Genomic DNA, 25,211 nt, shown 5'->3' on the forward strand with positions numbered 1-25,211 from the left:
GTATCCTTTGCTTTGCCCCATTCATCTCTCACACTCTCAATATGGATGTCCACTAAGGCTTGTATTCTAAGCCTTCTTTTCTTTTCTGTGTAAACTTTCTCATTCAGCAATTTCATTGATTTCATTGAGTTTGACTGTCTTTGCTGCTCATAGCTAAATATTATATCCATCCTTAATCTTTCCCCTGTACTCCAATCCTACAACTCTGACTGACTACTGGATGTCTCCAGCTGGATGTAATTCAATATACTAAAACTAGAATTCACTTAACCCTAAATTTGCACTTCTCTAAAGTTTAATTATTTCTGTTAAGGGCATCGCCATTTTTCCAAGAACCATGTTTATAAGCTCAAAATTCAGTTTACAATTTCCTCTCCTCCTCCATATCTAATAATATAGCAAATCTTTGATTCTACCATCAAAGGTACGTCATATATGCCTTCTCTCCAAAAACATGGCTACTATTCTAGATCAGTACCTTACTACCTCTACCAAGGACAATTGTAATAGCTTCCTGCTTCTAGACCTTGTCCTATCCATTCCATCCTCATTGAGCAGAGAGATTAAGTGACTTCCATAGGGCCCCATAACTAGTATGTCAGTCAATCAATAAACATTTATTAAGCATGTATAATATTCAGTGGGCAACTAGATTTCTCAGTGGACAGAGTGTTGGCTCTGGAATCAGAAGAACCTAAGTTCAAATCCAGCCTAAGATACTTATTAGCTGTGGGACCCTGGGTAAATTATTTAACTCTGTCTCAGTTTCCCTATATGTAAAATGAGCTGAAGAAAGAAATGGCAAGCCATGTCAGTATCTTTGCCAAGAAAATCCCAAATGGGATCATGAGAGTCAGACACAACTAAAATGACTAAACAATATTTGTCAGAGACAAATGTTGACATTCCATCTCTTCCCTCAGCAGAGGACTCTCTATGCTTAAATTGCAAATTCTTGCACTCTTTGAAAAATCTTTATTCTGTTTTAAGACTCAAGTCCTCTATTTGTGAAAACTTCACGGATACCCTCAGTTATTTGGGATCTCTCTCTCTTTGCATTACCCAGCACTTACTTACCTGTTCACATAGTACATCCCCCTAGAAAGTATGAGTTCCTTTTAAGAAAGGGACTGCTTCATTTTTAACTTTTTATCCCTAATATGTAATATCTTGTTTTGAACATTTATTAAAATTTATTGAATAGTTGATTATAGATTAGTTTTATACATAGATGGAATATGCAGTTAGCCCATCATAATTATTATACCTTAAAGTGAATCGGGAAGAACCTCCAGCCTGAAATTCCACTATAAGAGATTCATTCTTTTTCATTTTATTCTCATTCTTGTTCTCTTGTTAAATTAAAATCACTAAGATGTTGTATAGACAATCATAAAAAAGGGGAAATTCTAGTGACACATAACTTATTTAGTTCATTCTTTTCAAGTGTCACGATAATGCATTGAATGGAGCTTCAAAGGGTTAAATTTATTTGATCCAGACTTCCAAGGATTGATGATTTCTACATGATGTGTTCAGGCAGTAAAACAGGGAGAGGTCAGGGGAGAGGTAGATCTCAACTACTTTGTAGAATGATTAACAAGTCTTAATGTACTCTCTAGCATGCACATACCATTGTGGAGTGGCTAATAATAAGCATTACTCAGTAGATACAAGCGTTGGTCATTTTGAAAATATATGACTCATGATTCATTACTGCTAAAGGAAAATTCTTAACCAAGCCCATCAGAAAATCCTCTAAAGAGAAGCCAAAAAATCTTGTACTTAACTTTGCTTAATTAGACAAAATGTGATTACCAAATATCTACCATGTCTATAGTAGGTAGTATAACAGGCACTATAGATTTGCAATAAATGTATTTTAATGTAATAAATGCCTCTAAAGTTCAAGGTTATCACTTTATTAGACTGTAAGCTCTATGACAGCAAGAACCATCTCTTAAACTTTTTCATGTACCTCAGAACCTAATAAAAATGCTCTGAACACAGTAAGTGATTGAGAAGTATTTATTGAATGAAATGGAATAGAACTGGATGAGCTTTCAATATAATTGGGGAGATAAGAAATGAAACAGCAGCACAACAGAGTCTGTAATTAAGTGGTGATATGTAGTAGTGAGTATAGTAATTTAGCAAAAGAGATCAGTAAGGGCTGAACTAGTCAGAGAAAGATTTATGGAAGGTACTGGAATTGATATGGACTAGGATTGATTGGTAGTAAGACTGTTGTTGTTCAACCATTTTCAATGATGTCCAACTGTTTTTTACCTCATTTTGGGGTTTTCTTAGCAGAGATAATGAAGGTTTACCATTTCCGTCTCCAGTTCATTTTACCAGTAAGGAAACTGAGGCAAACAGGATTAAGTGACTTGTTCAAGGTCATACAGCTAATATCTGAGAGCAGACTTGAACCCAGTAGAGTTTAAACTGAGATTGCTGTACCCCTGAATCTGTTAGGCTCCAAGAATACTAAGATCTTTTAGGCCTTGGACAATAAATACCAAAAATGCTCAATAGCAATATAAGGAAAGGAGGCAATTTAAAAATATAGGGAGATAATTGACATATGTATGTGGATTATTGGTAATTTCTAAAAGTATACACATCAGAATATACTATACTACATAGATATAATAAATATTGTGTTTTATATATAGTATATTGTGTATACTATACTATAAGAGAAATTTTCAAAACCGTAATGAACTTTAATATAAGTTGAACTATTGAACCCTATCATGGTTCAAACTATTAGCTCACAAATAACATACTCTATATAATAAGAAAAGAGTCATTAACAATCATTCCAAACATATAATGTGCAAAAATTCAACTCCTATCTTGGACCCAACAAAGTCTTGTCAAACATGAAACTAAGTGAAATTCCCAATAAGAAAGGGGGGAGAGGGGGGAAGAATAAACACACACACACACACACACACACAGAAACACACAGAGGCCTTTTCCCTGCTTCTTCCGGAGAAAAGATTTCCTAAAATAACTTCTCAGAAGACCTGGTTGAGGCTGCCAGTAAAATGTATGTTTCTAGAAAGAATTTAGAAGTTGGGGGGAAGTTGCCTTTATAATCTTAACATGCAGCATAGCATCTGACACATATTGAGTGTTAATGGTTTTTAAAACATTGTCAATAACAAGTATTATTGTAATCTAATATTATGTTTCTGTAGTGATTTGGATTTTATAAAATACTTTGCTCATAAACAAAAGTATATGAGATGAATAATAGTGTCCTTCAGATGAATTGAAATCAAATTAACTCCACTCAGAAAAGCTGATTATTACATTTTTGGTGGGAGTATTTGTACCTAAGAAATAACCCTAAATGCTATACATGAGGGCCTATTTTCACTTTATTCATCATCTAAACTGAAAATGATAGAAAAACTGTTGATAATGCAAATTAAACTAAAAAGTATGTCAAGGTGGTGATTGTTGTTGTTTTTAATCTGCATGTTAAACATTTACCAGCATACCACATTATCATGAGATACTTCTAGCAATCATATAAATGCTTCAATCTAGTATCATCAAATCAGTGTATATCTCTACAATAGTAGATCAAAATCCCTCCAGACCTTAGTACCTAGTCTTCATGATTTGATATAGGAAAAAAAAATCTGGCAATCTGGGAATGAGCCTCCTAAACTAAGCAAACAATCCTTAGACAAGATATGTGGTTTGGGGGCAGCTAGGTGGCGCAGTAGATAGAGCACCAACCTTGAATTCAGGAGGACCAGAGTTCAAATCTGGTCTCAGACATTTAACACTTCCTAGCTGTGTGACCCTGGGCAAGTCACTTAACCCCAGCCTCCAAAAAAAAAAAAAAAAAAAAAAGATATATGGTTTGTCAATTAACCTACATTTGATGTTTTACTAGCTTGGTAAGGCCTGCCAAAGTTTACATTGACTCCTCTCCTCTCCTCTCTTCTCTCCTTTCTTCTCTTCTGACAAAGCTTTTAGAACCCAGGGTCAACTACACAATGACATGAAGTATCAGAAGAGGAATTTACCATGGGCAGTAGATCTAAATATTGTTTAAATACCATAAAAGAGGAGGAGTTCCCCTTTTATGGAAATCTATCAACTTTATAATTAATCATAGGCAAAAGGAACTTTTTTGAAATGTTAAATTGAAGATTCAGAAATTAGCCTTTTGCAACTGCCAATACAAGTACACTTTAAAATTAGAGACTACTTATAAAACTGTTATGCATGGAATATATCCTTTGTGTGGTCAATCTTTCAGTTTTGCCACTAATAGAAAATTATTTCTGTGAACTAAGGGAGAAATCAATAGAACAGAAGTGTTAGGAAATAGAGTTTTCCTAGAGAAAAGGAGAATGAAGAGATCTAATCAGAACACTGGAGGTCACTGTTGCTTCAAATAAAAATAAATGTAAAAACTTTTTGGGGTGTGAAAGAAATTATTCAATGGAGACTGGAAAATGATTTTTACCATTCCAACTGACTTTCAGACTTACTGCATAGCAGATGGTTGAAATAGATTTTTAAATATATTACATTGGGGGGAAAAGTATAACAGCCCTATCTGCACTCACTGTTGTCATGGTGATGATAGATAGTACAGTAATGTGCACAGGGAACCTCTTAGTTCTAAAACTGGGGCTAGTGAGTGAAACAGAGAATCAGTGATATAGAGAAGATCTAGCAAGACAAAGACAAATTAAGAGAACAAGTTTTCAATTCAATAAACACCTATCCAATAGATCACCATGGCACTAGGTACTTTAAGATGACACAAAAGCGGAATAGCATTTGACCTTGGATAGAAAAAAAATCTAAAATGTGAGTCACTTCTGCAGAGCATAGAATGAGGACCATGCTTGTTCTACCACCAGCCAAGCAGAGAAAAGGCATGGGAGGGGTCTAGGATGGCTAAGATTAGACCATCTCTCAAAGAGCCAAGACTTATATGCCAACCCTTAAATATCTCTAGGCAAGGAGTATAATTTTAAGAAACTGAGAGTGAAAGTTGCTTTTCCTTATCAGTCTCAAAAGAACAAGATACCCTTTAATTTATAGCTGCCAGATTAGCTCCTTCACACCAAACACTGACACATATACCTATTAATAATTAACTCATTAATCTAAATAAGCCAGTAAACAGAAGTTGAGGAAGCTAAATAAATTAGAAGAGATTGAAGAAACCTTAGCAGTGAAAAAGCTATTGCTAGAGTCAAGAAATAATACCTCAGCTCAGAACAGAAGAGAAAGAGAAGGTCTCAGCAAAGGAAAATGATCTCTCAGTATCTCTAGAATTGCTGGAGCAACACTAGTTCTACCATTGGAGGTCAAGGGACATGAGAGCTGTGTGTCTTTTTACATCTTTGTAACTCTGGCACTCCAATCTACCTTTCTTTTTTTTTTTTTTTCCTGCAACAGCTCCATTCAAAATCTTTTCCTTTTTTATCTTTAAAGAACCTCTCCTTGAGATATTTTGACTGTCAATGTATGAGCAGTAAAAATTCATATCCATAGTAGGTTTCATAGATTATTATTACTTTCAGGGTCACTTCCCAATACCAACTAGCAGTTCAAGGATGGGTCCCCCAAAGGCCCCTCAAAGGTGGACCTTCTCTTCTTTCCTCAGGAATTAAGTGTAACTCTAAGGGACTCTAGGATTTGCAATTTTGTCAGATTGCCCATTGATTATTAATGTCTTCGTTGTAATATTTTTCTCTGGGAGCAGGTTTCTTGGGGGCTGGGAGCAGCCTTAGTTTCAGCTCAAAGTAATAATCATATCAAATGCAGCCAGGGACTAAAGTCCAAATCCTTTATTGTTTCTTTTTAAATCTTGTCTCCTTCCTTGGGCCCAGTTAGCTTTTTTAGAGGCCTCTCTCTCTCCTTGGTTCCTGCTGCTAGTCCTTTGCCTCTGCCAGCTTCAGCTTCTAGCTCCCTCCGAATCTCCATCCAGCACAAAGGTGGAATATGGAATGAATCTGTCTCCTCCTCTGAGAGTGGGCTTGTGCTTTAGTGGGCTTGTCCTTTATATTTGCTCTCTTAAAGGTGTGAAACTTATGGAACTCTAATAAGTACTAAATACATTAGTGAACTAGAGAACTGTTAAATACCATGCTAAATTAGATAACTGACAGCACCTTGTAAGAATTCTAACATCTTGTGATTTTGAAATTTTGTTCTCCTTTAAGTTAAACTTCTTGTCCCAGTAAAGAGTGAGTTAGGATCTATGTAGAAAATATTTTGGGATGGGTTAAAGAAAATCAGATGAGACTGTGGATAAAATAGGATGCCAGTTTAGAATCTCAACATAAAACCACTCTATGCCAGTTGAGTTCTGGAAAAGCTCCAACCAAGCTCATGAGAGGAATTCACTTGATCAGGGTTGAAGCAAGTTGCCCATTATCATCACTATTATTCAATATTGTAATAGAAATGTTAGTTATAGCAATAAGAAAGGAAAAATAAATTAAAGGAATTAAACAATGAGGAAACAAAATTATCAGTCTTTGTAGTTGACATAATGGTATACTTGGAAAATCCTAGAGAATCATGGAAAAAGCTATTTGAAATAATTAACAACTTTCACTAAGGTGTAGGAGACAAAAAAAACAACAACAACATATAAATCATCAGCATTTCTATGCTAACAAACTCTAGCCACAAGAGATAGAAATTAAAATTCCACTTAAAATAACTCTAGGCAATATACAGAACTTGGAAATCTACCTACCCAGACGAACACAATGGTACTGTATGAACACAAGTACAAAATATTTTTAAAATAAAGTCAGATCTAAACAACTAAAAAGATTAATTGCTTATGGGTAAGCCAAACTAAGATGATAAAAATTACAATTCCATCTAAAATAATCTATTTACTCAGTGCCACACTAATCAAACTTAAAAAGAAACTTATAAAGGTAGAATAAATTAATAAGAAAATGTATCTGGAAGAACAAAAGTTCAAGAATGCCAAGGGAATTAGTGGAAAAAAATGTGAAGGAATATACTATATCTCAAACTGTATTACAAAGTGGTAATTATTAAAATAATTCAGTACTGTCTAAGAAATAAGAGTGGTAGGGGCAGCTAGGTAGCACAGTAGATAGAGCACCAGCCTTGAATTCATGAGGACCTGAGTTCAAATCTGATCTCAGACACTTAACACTTCCTAGCTGTGTGACCCTGGGCAAGTCACTTAACCCCAGCCTCAAAAAAAAAAAAAAAAAAAAAATTTAAAAAATAAAATAAGAGTGGTAGACAATGGAATAGATTAGATACATATGACATCATAAATGACTATAGTAATCTAGTATAAAATAAAGTCAAAGATTCAAGCTTTTGGCACAAAAACTCATTATTTGCAAAAACTAGAAAATAGTAGAGAAGAAATCATATATAAACCAGCACCTCATATTGCATACCAAAATAAGGTCAAAATAAGAACATGATTTACACATAAAAAGTAATACAATAAGCAAATGAGGAGAGCAAAGAACAATTCGTTTGTGAGATCTAAAAATTAGGGAAGAATTTAAGACAAAAAAATATAAAGAGCATTATGAAATATAAAACAGACAATTTTGATTATATGAAATTTAAAAGTATAGCCCAAAGAAATCAATGCAATTAAAATTAGAAGGAAAGCAGAAAATTGGGGGGGAGGGATTTGCAACAAGTGTCTCTGATAAAGGCCTCATTTCTCAAATATATAGATAATGAGTCAAATTTATTTATATATACATATATATATATACACACACATACATATGCATGCAGATATATAAAACAACCCTAGTAACTTCCTAATTGTAAATGATTAAAGAATATGAACATTTTTCAAACAAATAAATCAAAGCTATCTATGACCATATGAAAAAATGCTCTAAATCACTATTGATCAGAGAAACAGAAATTAAAACAACTTTGAGGTACTACCTCCTTCCTATCAGATTTACTAATCTTTCAGAAAAAAATGATAAATGGTGAAGGGCATGTGAAAAAAGTGCTACACTAATGTACTGTTGATAAAATTGTGAACTGATCCAACCATTCTAGAGAGCAATTTGTAACAATGCCCAAAAGGTTATAAAACTGCATATCCTTTGATCCAGCAATACCACTATTAGGTTTATATTCCAAAGATATTCAAAAAGGGGGGTATGGGAGGAAAGGGCCTAAAGATACAGAAATATTTATTATAGTAGTTATTTTTATAGTGGCTAAAAATTGGACATTGAAATAAATGATACTCCCCAACTGGGGAATGGCTAAGGAAGCTGTGGTATGTGGTTGTGATAGAATTTTATTGTGTTATAAAAAATGACTAGTTTGATTTCAGAAAAATTTGGAAAGACTTATATGAACTGATATAAAGTGAAGTGAACAGAACCAAGGGAATATCATACACTTCCTCTGGAAGTGGGAAAAAAAAAAAAAAAAAACAACTAATAATACTATCTGAATATAGACTGTAGCATGCTATTTTCCACTTTCTTTCATTTTTTATTTGAGACTTGCATAAAATTTTTAATATGGAAATGTTTTACATAATTGCTCTTCTATAAACTATATCAGATTGCTTACCATCTTAGGGACAGGAAAGAGAGAAGGAATAGAATTTGGAAGTGAACAAATTTAACCTACATCAGATTATTTGCAGTTTTGGGAAGGAGGGAGATAAAGGAGAGAGGAAGTAAAATTTAGATCACAAAATCTTATAAAAATGAATGTTGAAAACTACATGTATTTGGAAAATAAAATACTATTGAAATTTTTTTAATTGTTGTTTTTGTAGTTGCTGTTGGTGGTGATGTTAGTAATGGTGGTGTGTATATTTCTATGTATATTCTTCCAACATATTTTTTCTTTAAAATTAGTGACTTGTTCTACTGAGGAATGATTTTTGAACCTCCAGGTGGATTCCAAATGTCCTTCAGGGAACTCTAGAGAAAAAATGGGTCCCCTGTGTTTCATAGACCCAAGAAATTTTCCATTATTAAACCAAACTTGTATGTCTGGGTCCAGAGCAGAGGAATCCCTTAGTGGAAACAGGCAAAGAAAAGTATCCTAGTCTCTCCTGGACCTAGTGTTGGTTTATTATAGCACTTAATATTCAAATGATCCCAGAGCAGAGGGTTGCCACAATGAGAGAGTGTAAAGTGAGAGTCTCCATACTCATCCAAATTCTTCCTTCCCTGCCATGCCAAGAAATTAGTATTACTTCACAATAACAAGTCAAATCCATTTATTTGTCACATGAAGGCTGAGAGAATTCCAATTAACTTTGTTTACGTGGGATATGCCTCATTTGTTCTGGGAATTCAAAAACAGACTTTTGCTTCTATAAGGAAAGCATGATTTTCTTTCTTTTTTTTCTTTTCTTTATTGTTTGTGGGTTGGGAAAAGCTTTTGGGAAACAGACACACACACACACACACACACACACACACAAAACATTAACCTATGAGAATATTAAAAACATAAGTTTTGTTACATTTTATCACTATCTATTTTAAAGTAAAAATAAAAGTTAATTTCTGAATTGATTTATTAACTGTGTCACAGAGACTTTTCCTGAGACCCTTTCATCCAAGGCACTGCAGAAGAAATTCATAAAGGTTAATTCTGGGCCTCCCCATGGCAATAGAGATTTATCCAAGGTTTTGGGACTTTGGACTTTGACAAAAAAAATAGCATATGTGTAACTAAGAAGAGAAAATTAAAAATGAATGTCCAGTTCTACCCCACAAATAAATATAGAATCACTTTTGAACGAATTAAATGCTCATATCATTTTATATGATAATATAAATGTCTAATGGGAAATATTTTGTGATTACCTAAAAATCATTGCCTGATAAGAAATAGAGTGATAGATCAATGAAATAGATTAGTTACACATTACATTATAGGGAATGATCATAGTAATCTAGTCTATGATATGCTTGATTACATAATATGATTGATGAGATGAGAAAATCAAACATATCTATAGCCCTGTTTATAGTTTAAAAATCCAGTTTGGAAGCCAACAGTCCAACAATGAAGCAGTCAAACTACAGGAGCTTTTAGGCTCAGAATATCCTTGAGGAAGACACATGTCTGTACCAAAAGACATGAAAAAAAGGGAGGTGGGGGAAATCAATGTGTAGTCCCAAAAAAGTGTTAAATCCCTCCTTCAAATTTATGATGTTGTTGAAGAGCCAGTAAATGTGAGGTGATATATCCAACACTGGAGATATTTAAAGGACAAACACACATACAGAAACATAGTCACCTAAGAGAAGAACCAACTTCTCTAAATATATGGTCCCTTAAACAAGAAAATGCCAATGCCTAAGGACTCACAAAAGGCCTTTAAATATGGAGACACATGGACACATAAATATGGACACATATTCTCTACATTTGTGCCTCAGTGTCATCATATTATAAATTAAAGCCTATTCTTTTTCTGGACTTTACCTATACTTGTTTGAAAACATACCTGAGGTTTTGAGGATAAAAATAACCATTTCTTTTGTTTTTAACCAATTGCTTTTACCATAACACATTAGCAATTGGGCATGGAGGGAGACAGGCCAAGAACAAGCAGGCTGAGCACAGACATCAGTGCAGGCAGAGCAGACACAAACCATTCCACACACTGGAGAATCTACAGGGAGGAATCTTTAGCAGGTTAGCTGTTCTTCCCTGGTTGTAAGCCAGTAGATTAACAGAGAAGTTACAAAACATCCATCACAAACATAAAAGGTAAATAGTGAACCCTGAAATGCCCAAATTTCACAGGACCTGGCCACGCCCACCTAGCACCCAGAGTGAGTCAGCACATACTCAGCACAGCTGCTGTTGCTTGAAGAGAAAGCTTGGAAAAATCTCCCCTGCTCTAAAAGTACACCTTAACTTAAAAAAAAGAAAAAAGAAAAAAGAAAGAAAAGCAAAAAGAGCTCTGACCATAGAAAGTTTTTATGGTGAAAGAGGAGAACAGATTTCAAACCCGAAGGAGACTAAAAGCATATCATCTCCAGATGAGGCCCCAAAAGGTGATATAACCTGGTCCCTATCACACATAAATTGATTTGAGAACAATTCCCAGGAAAACAGAATTTGTGAAACAGAAAAAGAAAATAACTCCTTAAGAAAACAGAATTCGTGAAATGGAAAAAAAAATTCCATAGAACAAAACAACTTATTTAAAAATTCAATTGGACAAATACAAAAAGAAGTTAAAAAAAAAAAGTAAATGAAAAAAATTATTCACTAAAATTCAGAACTGAACAAATAGAAATGAATGACTCAATGAGACAACAAGAACCAGTCAAGCAAAACCAAAAAAATGAAAAAAATGTGGGAAAAAATACCAATTGGAAGAACAACTGACCTGGAAAATAATCCAGGAAAGACAATCTGAGGATTATTGGACTCACTGAAACCATGATGAAAAAAAGAGCCTAGACACTATTTTTCAGGAAATCATCAAAGAGAACTGCCTGGGTGTCACAGAATCAGAAGGTAAAGTAGCCATTAAAATAATTTACCAAACACTTCCTGAAAGAGAACCCAAAATTAAAACTCCAAAGAATATTGTGGCTAAATTTCTTAACTATTGGACCAAGGGAAAAATATTACAAACATCCAGAAAGAAACAATTCATATACGGAGGAGCCACCAGAAGGATTACCCAGGACCTAGCAGCTTCCACCTTAAAGGATCAAAGGGCCTAGAATCTGATGGAAAGGCAAAGGAACTTGGAATGCAGCCAAGAATAAATTACCTCACTAAACTAAGCATTTTCTTTCAGGGAAGAAGATGGACATAAAAAACTATCAGTCTAAAGCTGGCTGGGACCTCAAAGACCATCTAATCTAATCCTTTGATTTACAGAGGAAGAAACTGGAACCAAGAGAGATTAAATAAATTGCCCAACATCTACAAGCAGGGAGTAAGAGTCAGGATTTAATCACTGTTGATGAGAAAAGATCACTCTTGAAACATTTCATATCTCCTTTTTGCCTCCTTTCCAATTTTATCTACAAATACCCCTGAATGTTCTAATTTAGCTGGCTCTCTATATTTCTTTTTCTCTGCAAATACTTTTTCCAGGATTTTTCTGTGATACTGCTCAAAAACTTCTGTCATCTTCCCCCACAAAATGCTTTGCAAATGAGCTTTAACTCTAATCTGGTGTTGCTCTTGTCTGCCACATCTTCCCACCTAGAAAAGAGATCAAATGTCTACAGATACAAATAATTTCTAAACGAATCCAATCTCCTTCCTAAGAAGGAAAAATAGGAAAAATCAAATAGAAAAGAAATGTTTATTGTCCAAAATATATCATGTATTTGGATAGGCACTGCACTACATTTTTCAACTATTAAATTTACCTTAAACATTCACTCAATGCAAATGGGAAAGTGATTTGAGCCCAGATTTGAATAGAAAAAAGAGAAAGCTAGACTATATTTGTGAAAGAGCACAGCACTCGTGCTGCTAACATATTTAAACAGATATCTCTACTCCCAAAAAACATTTATCATTTCTTCAAATAATGCTATAGGTCAATAATTCATGGAACATCACAATCTCCAAAGATGCAACATAGTGGGCCACCCAAAAAGCAATTATAAAAAGCATCATATTATCAATGATGACTTAAGTGTAAAAATATGGCATAAAATATATTATTCAAGAAAGCTATACTAGAAAAAAGAAGTAGATCAGTCATATAACAAGAGCACAGATCTTAGAAGTTCTCTGATACCTGCATTATTTTAAAAATATAGAGAGGAAGACCTTCAGCACATTAACCAGATGCTCTATGGAGGACTTATAGAAGCACTTTTATAAAACTCAGTTATGATAAGGTTTGTAAATGGGTTGTGATCTGAATCATTGGCAGTTCGTATCATTCCCTTATCACCTTGATCAACAAAATCATGTATCCATTGAAGACACATTATATGCTTTGCATTGGTTAAAAAATTCTGCAAACATCTGCCACCCAGAGAGAGGACAGTGGGAACTGAATGTTCACTATAACATAGCATTTCCATTCTTTTTGTTGTTGTTTGCTTGCATTTTGTTTTCTTTCTCATTTTTTTTCCTTTTTGATCAAATTTTTCTGGAGCAGCATGATATTTGTGGAAATATGTATAGAGGAATTGCACATGTTTAACATATATTTGATCTCTTGCTGACTTGGGGAGGAGGTGGAGGAAGTGAAGGACAAAAATTAGAACATAGGATTTTATAGGGGTGAATGTCAAAAATTATCTATGTATATATTTTGAAAATAAAAAGCTCTAATTAAAAACAATTTTAAATTCTGCAAAAAGAGCAACGTAGCCAAAGTCTTTATTTTTGTCCATTTCCTGTGCTGCAGAGTCAATTTCTTATTTAATTTAAACACATTTCATTGAAGATGATGCACACAGTGTCTTCTCATTGTTTTCTTTTCTAATTTAGGTTTTACTGTCTTTTCTACTAATAGTTCTTTATCTAGGTAGCCCAGACAAGGTTAAATGAATGCCAAATCTCCAGCCTACTTGTTTCCTGTTCAGACAAACCTTTTCACTTTTTCTGATATTGTAAGATACTCACCACATGTAGCACCTTAGAATACTCTTGAAATAAATATTCATCACTTACAGACACAAAACTCCCAAGTAGATACAAAATCTTTGGCCATTTTCTTTTCCTAATTTCTGAATTGTATTTCCCAACTTAGTTTCTACCATTGTCCTCTGTGCCCAACATTTTTTTTAATGAAGTTTTTTATTTTCAAAAAATATTCAAGGATAATTTTTCAACATTGACCCTTAAAAATGGGTTCCAATTTCCTCCCCCTTTCTTCCACTCCCTTCCCTAGATGGCATTTAATCCAAAATATGTTAAACACAGTAAAAAAAAAAAAAAAAAAGTTAAATCCAATATAGTCATACATATTTATACAATAATTTTGTTGCACAAGAAAAATCAGATCAAAAAGTAAAAAAAAAAAAAAAAAGAAAAAAAATAAAATTCAAGCAAATCATAACAAAAAAGTGAAAATGCTATGTTGTAATCTACCCTCAGTTCCCACAGTCCTCTCTCATCAAAACAAGATCATTGAAACAGAACTGAATCTTCTCATTGTTGAAAAGAGTCACGTCCATCAGAATTGATCATTATATAATTTGTTATTGCCATGTACAATGATCTCCTGGTTCTGCTCATTTCACTTAGCATCAGATCATGTAAGTCTCTTCAGGCTTCTCTGAACTCATCCTGCTGATTATTTCTTATAGAACAATAATATTCCATAACATTCATATATCATAACTTATTCAGCCATTCTCCAACTGATGGGTATCCATTCAGTTTCTTGCCACTACAAAAAGGGCTGCCACAAACATTTTTGCTCATATGGGTCCCTTTCTCTCCTTTAAGATCTCTTTGGGGTATAAGCCCAGTAGAAACACTGCTGGATCAAAGGGTACGCACAGTTTGATAGCTCTTTATGTGCCCAACTTTGTATCAAAATCATTAAATGTTTTTGAAAGTTGACCTAGTTTGAAAGATATTAGAGATTTCTTCATAGAATTTCTCTATGCCCTTGTCTTTTGAAAGAAATGTTATAATACAAACTAAATAGGTACATTTATGGTGATTTGATAACTATAAGATGAAATGACAGTTCCCCAGTTTTTTGTTGTCCTTGAGCATCTCTTGAAAGAAATTTACTAAGGCCTTAGTAGGCTTTCTGAAAGAGAAAAAAACAAATCTGTGAGGTAAGAAGTAGTGAAATGTGGTCATAAACACAATTGGTTTAGTATTAGATTTAGAATGAGAAAGCACCTGAGAGGAACTCTATTCTAACCTTTTATATTAGATTGAAAAACTAAGACCTTTAACCTAAGAGGTTAAATGATTTGCCTGAGGTCTTACTCTATGCCAAATGGCAGTTAGAATTTAAATCCAATTTCTTTAACTCCATATACCGCACTCTTAAAGTTAGAGGTACAGGTACAAATCCTTGCTCAGCTCCTTACTGCCTTAAATGATATTGAGCAAATCTTTATAAAATGAAGAAATTGGACTAAATATGAGCTATAAGGTCCCTCCCACATGTTCTTTGTCTATGTGTCATCCTTATTTCCTTCCATTTAGCTGAAATTTTCTCAAGTGTTCTGGTTTTGTTTATTGGAAAAAATATCAATATAGATATGCCTAATATGTTTCAGAGTTATGTCAACCCATTAAAAAAGATTGCACATTAAGATAGGGATGGGACCTGTGATTTTTTTTTTTTTACATATGGAACTCCAGAATAAGGAAGCTCTCTCTATCCATGCAATTTAAATCTTGGCAACTAAGGCTTACTATGTGTCAAGTAATGAGTTAAACAATTTAAAATTGTTATCTCATTAATCCTTACAAACTACAACTCTGGGAAGTAGGTGCAATTGTTATCTTCACTTTACAGATGAGGAAAGTGAGGCAAACAGAGGTCAAGTGACTTGCCCAAGATCACAGAACTAGTCAGTGTGTGAGACTGGATTTGAATTCATGACTCCCTGACTCCAGGCTTAATGTTCCGTCCATTATATCACCTATTTGCTAATAGTGAAAGCCTTAGAATTCTGCCTTCTTTTGAGACACATTCCAATCATTGCAGAAGTAGAGTATAGGGACCAAAGACTACTTTTTGGTTTTGTACATTTCTTGGTTTCTCTTAGTAAAATAAATAAAATAAAATCACCTAGTAGTTTTAATTTCCTTCAAAATTCAGTTCTGGCACCACATCCTAAGAGAAGCTTTTCCTTATTCCTCTGTTTATGTCCATTTTCTCCCATCTAAAATTTTCTTGTATTTACTTTTCTTTATCCCCTCATATTTACTTTTTTAAAAAGATTGTACCCTCCCTTCTTAGTAGATTTTTGTTCCCTTTTCAGCTTTATATTTTCTGTGACTAGCATAGTAGTCACTTAACTTAATTCTTAAATTAAATTGAATTGGATTGGCCAACCCCCTTGTAATGAGTCTCTCTTTGTATTGATTTGGACGGTTCCTCTGACAACAGACAAACAGACTATCCACATGAATCCTCCACAACTTGTCAAAGCTTGCATTTTGTTGGCGTCATCTCCTAAAATTTCAAGTTTTGCCACACCCCAACGAGACATCAGAGTCGGACTTCTGTGAAAGGGCCTTCCCATATAGACTATTAAAATTTAGGTGTACTTTTCCCTCTCTATAATCTGAATCAGACTATTGATTATTAGTTAAGACTTTCTTGTAATTCTTTCTAGTATTGGGTCTAAGAGTACTTTTGTCTAGATTGTTGACGGTTGGATAAGAAAGGATATATATTTTTAAACTGGATGCTTCTTCAAAATGAAATGTTGATATACACACAGACACATATACTCAAAGTAAGCTCAAAGTTTATTCAGTTTTCTGCTATTAAAAGCTTGAAATAGCACTGACTTTTAGGATATGTTTATATACACACATATATATATATACACACATATATATATACAAACATCTTATAATCACGTGTCATTTCTTTAAGTGTTAGCATATAGTTCATGTGGCTCTAGTAATTAAAACATTTTGAATAGTTAGGTACTCAGCTTTTCCTTACTTATCTTGCTTTTCAACTCACTGCCGTTTTTTGTTCACAGAGTTATATAGATAAGAATGTACATGTATATACATATATGTAAATTAAATGATGGGCTTTAATTTCAATTTTTACACTTTCTCCAAATATGAAAATAATGAGTACATAGAACTACAAATAACTGCCTATTACGGATGTGACTGACTAAGTGGTAGTAAGTACAGAGTTTAAAAAAAAAGCAAAATATGTTTTCAATGTGTTTACATTCTCTTTGGAAGTCATGGTGTGAAATGGAAGAGTGGAAGTAAGAGAAATGCAGATAAACTACAGGCAAGAGTTTGGAAGTAAAGAAGAAAACCAACATGCTATAGGAATTACAGCATTTCATAATGGAAAAGACCTTCACAGCATCTCTCTAACAAGTGAAAAGTAAGAAAGTGTCTGCTACCTCCTGAGGCAGCCCATTCAAATTCTGCACAATTAAAATTGTTAGAAAATTTTCCCTTACAGAAAACTTAACTTAACCTCTCTGAGACTCCAATAATAGTTTTTTCTGCTTATCTCTAGGACCAACTGGAACAAGCCTACTCTGAATGACAATCTTGCAATACTTGAAGATAACCATCATGTTCTCATATTTTATTTTCTCTAGGCTAAATATTGTCTGTAGTTTTGATTGATGTTCCCAATTCTGGCCACTATCTCATTTGTCAATGGCCTCCCTAACATGTGGCACCCAAAATTGAATATGGTTCTCTAAATTTAATCTAATAAGAGCATAATATAATGGGCCTATATCCTTACTAGATCTGGATTCAGACTTTTAATTTCACCTAGAACAATGAGAGTTTGGGGGCTCTTTGGGTCAAACCATTAACTTGTTTTGAGCTTACATTCTACTCCAACATTCTTAGGCCTTTTTTCATTCCAACTGCTGTCAAGTCATTTCTCTCTTATTCAGTATATTTCAAATTGATCATTTGAATTGTATAAAGCTATATTTATCTTCATTAAAACTATTATCCATCATCTACTAAGCATCTACTAGGTGGTAGCCACTATTGGTATGGATATAAAAATAAAAAGTCCCTTCCCTCAAGAAATATATGTTCCATTAGGGAGATAATACTTGAATGTAGTAATATAGTCTCTCTCTCTTTCTCCCTCCCTCTCTTTCTGCATGTATGTGGGGGTGGGGGTGGGAGTGTATGGGTTTGGGTGTGAGTGTATGTATATGGACAGTTAACTAATTGCACAGTGGAAAGAGAACTAGGATTGGACTCAGAAAATTCATCTCCCTGAGTTGAAATCCTGCTTCAGATATTTTCTAGCTATGTGACCCTAAATAAGTCATTTAGCCGTTTACCTTAGTTCCTCATCTATAAAATGAGATAGAGAAGGAAATGATAAACCACTCTAGTAGTTCTGCCAGTAAAACCTTAAATGGGATTATAAAGAGTTGGACATGACTTAAACAACTAAATAAGAATAACAACAATAGGGATGGGGATAGATATAAAAATAAAGATATCACTGGGTTATCAAGAACTAGGATCATAGATATTTTGGGTAATAGTTCTGTACCTTTAAGATTATATAGAAATAGCTGACATTCTGAGAACTAACTCTGAGAATTGTTAAGTTAACAGATATTTTGATGACAATTGATCTATCAATAGCCATTCTGAGAAAAGCTTTGTTGAAAAAAAATTCTATTTGGAGGTTTCACTAGCTTTCAATAAAGAGACTTTTCCTCAAATTTGGGCCATATGAGATGAAAGGCAAAAGTAAAAGAAAAAAGTATTTGAGTGAAAGAAGAGAAGACAATTTATGTGCCCTATTCTTTCAATTGGTTGATAGTTTTTAAGATCCTGATTATCTCATTTATTATAATAGGTTTTTTTCCAGAAATGAGAATCTCCAAATATGTCATCTATTTCACTCTTTCCATTATGTAAGTCATTAATAAAAATATTGAATATCATAGAGCCAAGTACAGATCCCTGAGGTTCTCCATTAAAGATCCTTTCCAAGTTACCAGTGATCCATTAATAATTATTTTTGAGTATGGTCTTTCAATCAGATCTGAATCCATCTAAATGCATTATTACCTCACTCATAGTTATTTAGCTTGTGTGTAAAAAAAAAAGCACAAAAGATTTGTTAAATGTTTTGCTAAAATATAAGTATATTGTGTCTATAATATTTCTCTGATCTCCCAATCTACTTGTTTTATCAAACAAGAAAAAAAAAAAAAAAGCAAAATCTAATCTTTAACCTCTGTTGTTTCTCAGTGATTACTGTTTTTTTTTCTAAATTCTTTCAAAATATTCTTTTACAATTTTTTCTATAATTTTTTTCTGAAATTAATGTCATTTGCTAATAGTTTTCACACTCCAACCTCTTCCTCTTTTGAAAAGCAGAGTATTGTCCTTTTTCCTGTACTATGATTTCTCTGCCTTCTCAAGTTTTTGACACATCAACAACAGTAACTGATAATCACATCTGCCTACCGTTTCAGTACCTTAAGATGCAATTCTTCTGGTCCTTGAGATTTTATCTCACTGAGAACAATCAAATTCTTAATTTTTCTTCACTTAAGTTGAGTTTCAATTCTCTGTTAACCATTTTTCCTCTATCCTTCTAAAGTTTCTTTAGAGAAGAAAATAGAAGAAAATCCCTTATTGCCATTCCACTCACCTTGAGTAGCTATCCTATTAAAATGGGGTTGGACTGAATGATCCTCTAAGGTCCCTTCCAGCTCTCAGTCTATGATCCTACAATCCCTTCTCTTTTTCAGTCTTCTTTTGGATCCATGATACTTCAAAACAAACAAATAAATCTCTCCTGTGTTACTTAGTGTTTATCTCCAGCCTCAGTCAATTCTGGATTTTAGTAAAATGTAAGATGGAATAAGACATATAGCTGGGGGCAGCCAGGTGGAGCAGTGGATAGAGCACCAGCCCTGAAGTCAGGAGGACCTGAGTTCAAATATGATCTCAGACACTTAACACTTCCTGACTGTGTGACCCTGGGCAAGTTGCTTAACCCTAATTGCCTAAAAAAAAAAAAAAAAGAAAAGAAAGAAAGAAAGTGGAAAAGGAGCGGATGAATAAAGAAAAATTGAAGAGGAAAGAAAAAAAAAGGAAATAATTAAAAAGATAGGAAAAAAAAAAGACATATAGCTGTAGCATCTGATCCTTTGAGGCAGAGAAGAATTCTGAAGAAATATCATGAGGAAATAATTCAAATTCTAACAAATGGCCTGTGTGGATGTAAACAGAGAGAAGAGCCACATTCTAAAACAGCTAGTAGATTAGTTTTGTTGGAAAGTAAAGTAAATGACAGTGAGTAATATAAAACAAGGCTGGAAATGGAGATTGGAATCTAATGGTAAAGAACCTTAAATTAAATAAAGGTGTGACATTCCCACAGTAAAATAACATCTTTTTCAAAGTTTTAAGTAATAATTGGAATCAGCAAGGAATTAGAGTAGGAAATGAGGAAATCAAACTATCACTTTTTGCAGATGACATGATGGTATACTTAGAGAACCCCAAAGACTCTGCTAAAAAGCTATTAGAAATAATTCAGAATTTTAGCAAAGTCACAGGATACAAAATAAATCCACATAAATCCTCAGCATTTTTATACATTACCAACACAATCCAACAGCAAGAGATACAAAGAGAAATTCCATTCAAAATAACAGTCGATAGTATAAAATATTTGGGAATATATCTACCAAAGGAGAGTCAGGAATTATATGAGCAAAATTACAAAACACTTGCCACAAAAATAAAGTCAGATTTAAATAATTGGAAAGACATTCAGTGCTCTTGGATAGGCCGAGCGAATATAATAAAGATGACAATACTCCCCAAACTAATCTATTTATTTAGTGCTATACCAATCAGACTCCCAAGAAACTATTTCAATGACCTAGAAAAAATAACAACAAAATTCATATGAAAGAATAAAAGGTCGAGAATTGCAAGGGATCTAATGAAAAAAAACTCAGAGGAAGGGGGTCTAAGTGTACCTGATCTAAAGCTATATTATATAGCAGCAGTCACCAAAACCATTTGGTATTGGCTAAGAAATAGACCGGTGGATCAATGGAACAGATTAGATACAAAGGACAAAAAAGGGTACATCTATAGCAATCTAATCTTTGACAAACCCAAAGATACCAACATTAGGGATAAAAATTCATTATTTGGAAAAAACTGTTGGGAAAACTGGAAATTAATATGGCAGAAATTAGATATGGATCCATACTTAACACCATATACCAAGATAAGATCAAAATGGGTCCATGATGTAGGCATAAAGAGGGAGATAATAAATAGATTAGAGGAACAGAGGATAGTCTACCTCTCAGACCTGTGGAGGAGGAAGGAATTTATGACCAGAGGAGAACTAGAGATCATTATTGATCACAAAATAGAAGATTTCGATTACATCAAGCTAAAAAGTTTCTGTACAAATAATACTAATGCAAACAAGATTAGAAGGGAAGTAACAAATTGGGAAAATATTTTTAAAAGCAAAGGTTCTGACAAAGGTCTCATTTCCAAAATATATAGAGAACTGACCCTAATTTATAAGAAACCGAACCATTCCCCAATTGATAAATGGTCAAAGGATATGAACAGACAATTCTCAGAGGAAGAAATTGAAACTATATCCACTCACATGAAAGAGTGTTCCAAATCACTACTGATCAGAGAAATGCAAATTAAGACAACTCTGAGATACCACTACACACCTGTCAGATTGGCTAAGATGACAGGAACAAATAATGATGAATGTTGGAGAGGATGTGGGAAAACTGGGACACTAATACATTGCTGGTGGAGTTGTTTAAGAATCCAGCCATTCTGGAGAGCAATCTGGAATTATGCCCAAAAAGTTATCAAACTGTGCATACCCTTTGACCCAGCAGTGCTACTACTGGGCTTATATCCCAAAGAAATACTAAAGAGCGGAAAGAGACATATATGTGCCAAAATGTTTGTGGCAGCTCTTTTTGTTGTAGCTAGAAACTGGAAAATGAATGGATGTCCATCAGTTGGAGAATGATTGGGTAAATTATGGTATATGAAGGTTATGGAATATTATTGCTCTGTAAAAAATGACCAGCAGGAGGAATACAGAGAGGCTTGGAGAGACTTACATCAACTAATGCTGAGTGAAATGAGCAGAACTAGGAGATCATTATACACTTCAACAACAACACTGTATGAGGATGTATTCTGATGGAAGTGGAAATCTTCAACATAAAGAAGAGCCAACTCACTTCCAGTTGATCAATGATGGACAGAGGTAGCTACACCCAGAGAAGAAACACTGGGAAATGAATATAAATTGTTAGCACTAATATCTGTCTACCCAGGTTACATGTACCTTCGGAATCTAATGCTTATTGTGCAACAAGAAAATGGTATTTACACATATGTATTGTATCTAGGTTATATTGTAACACAAGTAAAATGTATGGGATTGCCTGTCATTGGGGGGAGGGAGTAGAGGGAGGGGGGGATAATTTGGAAAAATGAATACAAGGGATAATATTATAAAAAATATATATAATAAAAAATTATTTTAAAAAAATAATAATTGGAATCAGCACTAACCAGATACATAACAAGAGAAATTATTTTATCTGATCCTATGAATACTTTTGAAGAAGTATTCTTTGAAGAATATAATGGTGGTTTTTAAAAAAAGAAGAAGAAGAAAAAGAAAAAAAAGAAAGAGAACAAGGAGAAGAAGGAGAAGGGGAAGCAGAAGGAGAAGGAGAAGAAAGAAGAAGAAAAAGAAGAAGGAAGAGAAAGAGGAGGAGGAGGAGGAAGACAAGAACAAGAAGAAAGGTCTTAGGTTCAAGTATCTATGTCAAATATCAGTTTGGATACAAAATCCATTCTAAATTGAAAGTGAAGGGGAAATGTTTAATCAACATCATTCCCAGCACCAGGTTATTAAGTTAACCTAGCCAAGTGTTTGTTCCTGCTATGTTGAGAATATAGGACAGATGGGAGGGTGAGATGACTGGCATTTTCATTTGGGAGCATAAAAAATAACATCCTTGGTCATCAAAACTATTTGGCAGTGGTTTAGAAATAGATTAGTGGGTCAGTGGGATAGGTTAGTTTCATAAGACACAATAGTTAATGACTATAGTAATCTAATGTTTAATAAACCCAAAGACTTCAGCTTCTGGGATAAGAATTCACTATTTCACAAAAATAGCTGAGAAAACTGGAAAATAATGTAATATAAAATGGGCATTGATCAACATCTAACACCCTATGCCAAATAAGTTAGATGGGTTTATGATTTAAGGATGCAAATTAAGACAACCCTGAAGTACCACTGCAGATTGGCTAAGATGACAGGAAAAGATGATTAATGTTGAAGGGGAGGAATGTGGGAAAACTGAGACACTAATGCATTATTGGTGGAGTTTTGAAATGATCCAATCATTCTGAAAAGCAATTTGGAACTATGCCCAAAGAGTTATCAAATTATGCATACCCTTTGTTCCAGCAGTATCTGTATCTCAAAGAGATTATAAAAGGGGAAAAGACCACTAAATATTTGTAGCAGCTCTTTTTGTGGTGACAATGAACTGAAAATTGAGTGGATGCCCCTCAGTTGGGGAATGACTGAATAAGTTTTGGCATATGGATATAATAGAATATTATTGCTCTATAAGAAATGATTTCAGAAAAGCCTAGAAAGACTTACACAAACTGTTGCTAAGTGAAGGGAGCAGAACAAGGAGATCACTGTATACCAAACAACAGGATTACGTGGTGATCAACTATGATGGACATGGCTCTTTTCAACAATCAAGGCAATTCCAATAGATATGATGGAAAGTGCAAATTGCATCAAGAGAGAGAACTATGGAGACTATAAATCAAAACATAGTATTTTCACCTTTTTTATTATTGTTTGGTTGGTTGATTTTTTTCTTTTTCATTTTCTTTTCACTTTTTTTCTTGCACAGCATTATGAATATGGAAATGTGTTTAGAAGAATTGCACATATAACCTATATCAGATCATTTCATGTCTTGCAGAAGGAGGAGGAAAGGAGGGAGGAAGAGAAAAAAAATTGGAACACTAGATTTTCCAAAGGTTAATGTTGAAATCTATCTTTACATGTATTTGGAAAAATAAATTATATATATTAAAGTAGACATCTTGGAACTAGGAACTCTTGCTAACTGACTTAATTCCCTGTTGGTATCTTGCTATTGTTTCTCAAAAAACTTTTTTGTTTTTAATTGTTTTGAATTTTGTTTTGAACTTAAACTCACATAGTTTTATGTCTCATGGGGAAGAGATAAAGGATCATGAGGTATGAATTGAAGAGATAGTGTCACTATACCTTGAATGTATGTTAATTCCCGCAGCTCACCTCATCAGAGTCAACTAGAGTCTTACCTTTCACCAGGTCTTCGTTATCTCGGCTTTGATTATCTGAAGAGATCCCCCACAGAACACCCGATACACGCGAATATGCAGCAATTAATCTTTATTCACTACATTATTTTACTACATAGAGTTCCCTATATTTTAATGCTCTAATCCTAAAGCGTAATGAATCTAATCTACTGTATTCTACTGTACTACTCTACTACACTATTGCTCCTCCCCTTTCTGCAACCCCTTTTTCTATAGTCCCCAGGTCACGTGTCAGAGAGTGTCAGAGCCAGGTGCATAATCAATCAAGAGTGAGGAGGGCTTCCACCTCGTTGGGTGAGGCTTACTCAATGCCCGTCAACGCCCTTTTTGGATTCAGGCAGAGTAAACTCAGAGTGCCTCAGACTCTGCTCTTGAGATTTGCCCTCGAACCTAACAAATGTAGGTATAGATTACAGAGGATTCCTGTTGGGGAAATAAACTCTAGCTATAATAGTCTAGATCAGCGGAGCGCACTATAATCCAAGCTCAGTTCAAATAATTGTTCAACATTGCTAGTGATTCCTGATCTATGGAACTATCTCTGGTTTCAATTAAAAGACACAAGGGAGATGACCAATTGTCTCACATGTCTGTTGTTAGAAGTGTTAGAAGAAGATAAAATAGTAGATTGAGTGCTTTGAAAAGTTAAATCATAGATTTACATTATAAACTATACATTACTAAATATAATAATAATATAATTATGTCATTATTATTTATATCTCTGTTTAACTGTATGACTCATTTAAGAGTAAAGGCCATATTGATCAAATGTATTATTATTAGTGAAAGAAAAAAGTTTTTTACTATACCTGTGATTTTAAAGGACTATAGGGAAAAATTATTTGACATCAGAAAACTTGGGTTTAAATCTTGCATCTGTAACTTTCTATATGTGTATCTCTCTAGGGCTTAGTTCCTTCATCTATAAAATGAAGGGTTGGACTAGATGGCATTTAAGGTTCTCCTTAGCTCTCTGATCCTCTATGTAGATCAACACCTGCTCAACAGCTTATTTTTGAGATTTGCTTGATTGAATCATTGGGGTTTTTTTGTCCTTCATTTTTGAAGAGGACCAAGGACAACACAGGGTGATATAT

The 25,211-nt window shown here is 34.0% G+C and overlaps 1 long non-coding RNA gene across 2 annotated transcripts in view; it reads right to left on the reverse strand.

Annotated features, from left to right (window-relative positions):
- LOC141553599 (uncharacterized) overlaps positions 1 to 24,273 on the reverse strand; it is a 331,814-nt gene extending 307,541 nt beyond the window's left edge. For both annotated transcript variants that reach the window (XR_012485548.1, XR_012485547.1), the window contains exon 1: positions 24,091 to 24,273. This is a non-coding gene — a long non-coding RNA (uncharacterized LOC141553599). The remainder of the gene's footprint in view (positions 1 to 24,090) is intronic.
- Positions 24,274 to 25,211: the final 938 nt, after the last annotated feature.

Source organism: Sminthopsis crassicaudata, chromosome 1 (genome assembly GCF_048593235.1).
Source record: "Sminthopsis crassicaudata isolate SCR6 chromosome 1, ASM4859323v1, whole genome shotgun sequence".
Lineage (NCBI taxonomy): Eukaryota > Metazoa > Chordata > Mammalia > Dasyuromorphia > Dasyuridae > Sminthopsis > Sminthopsis crassicaudata.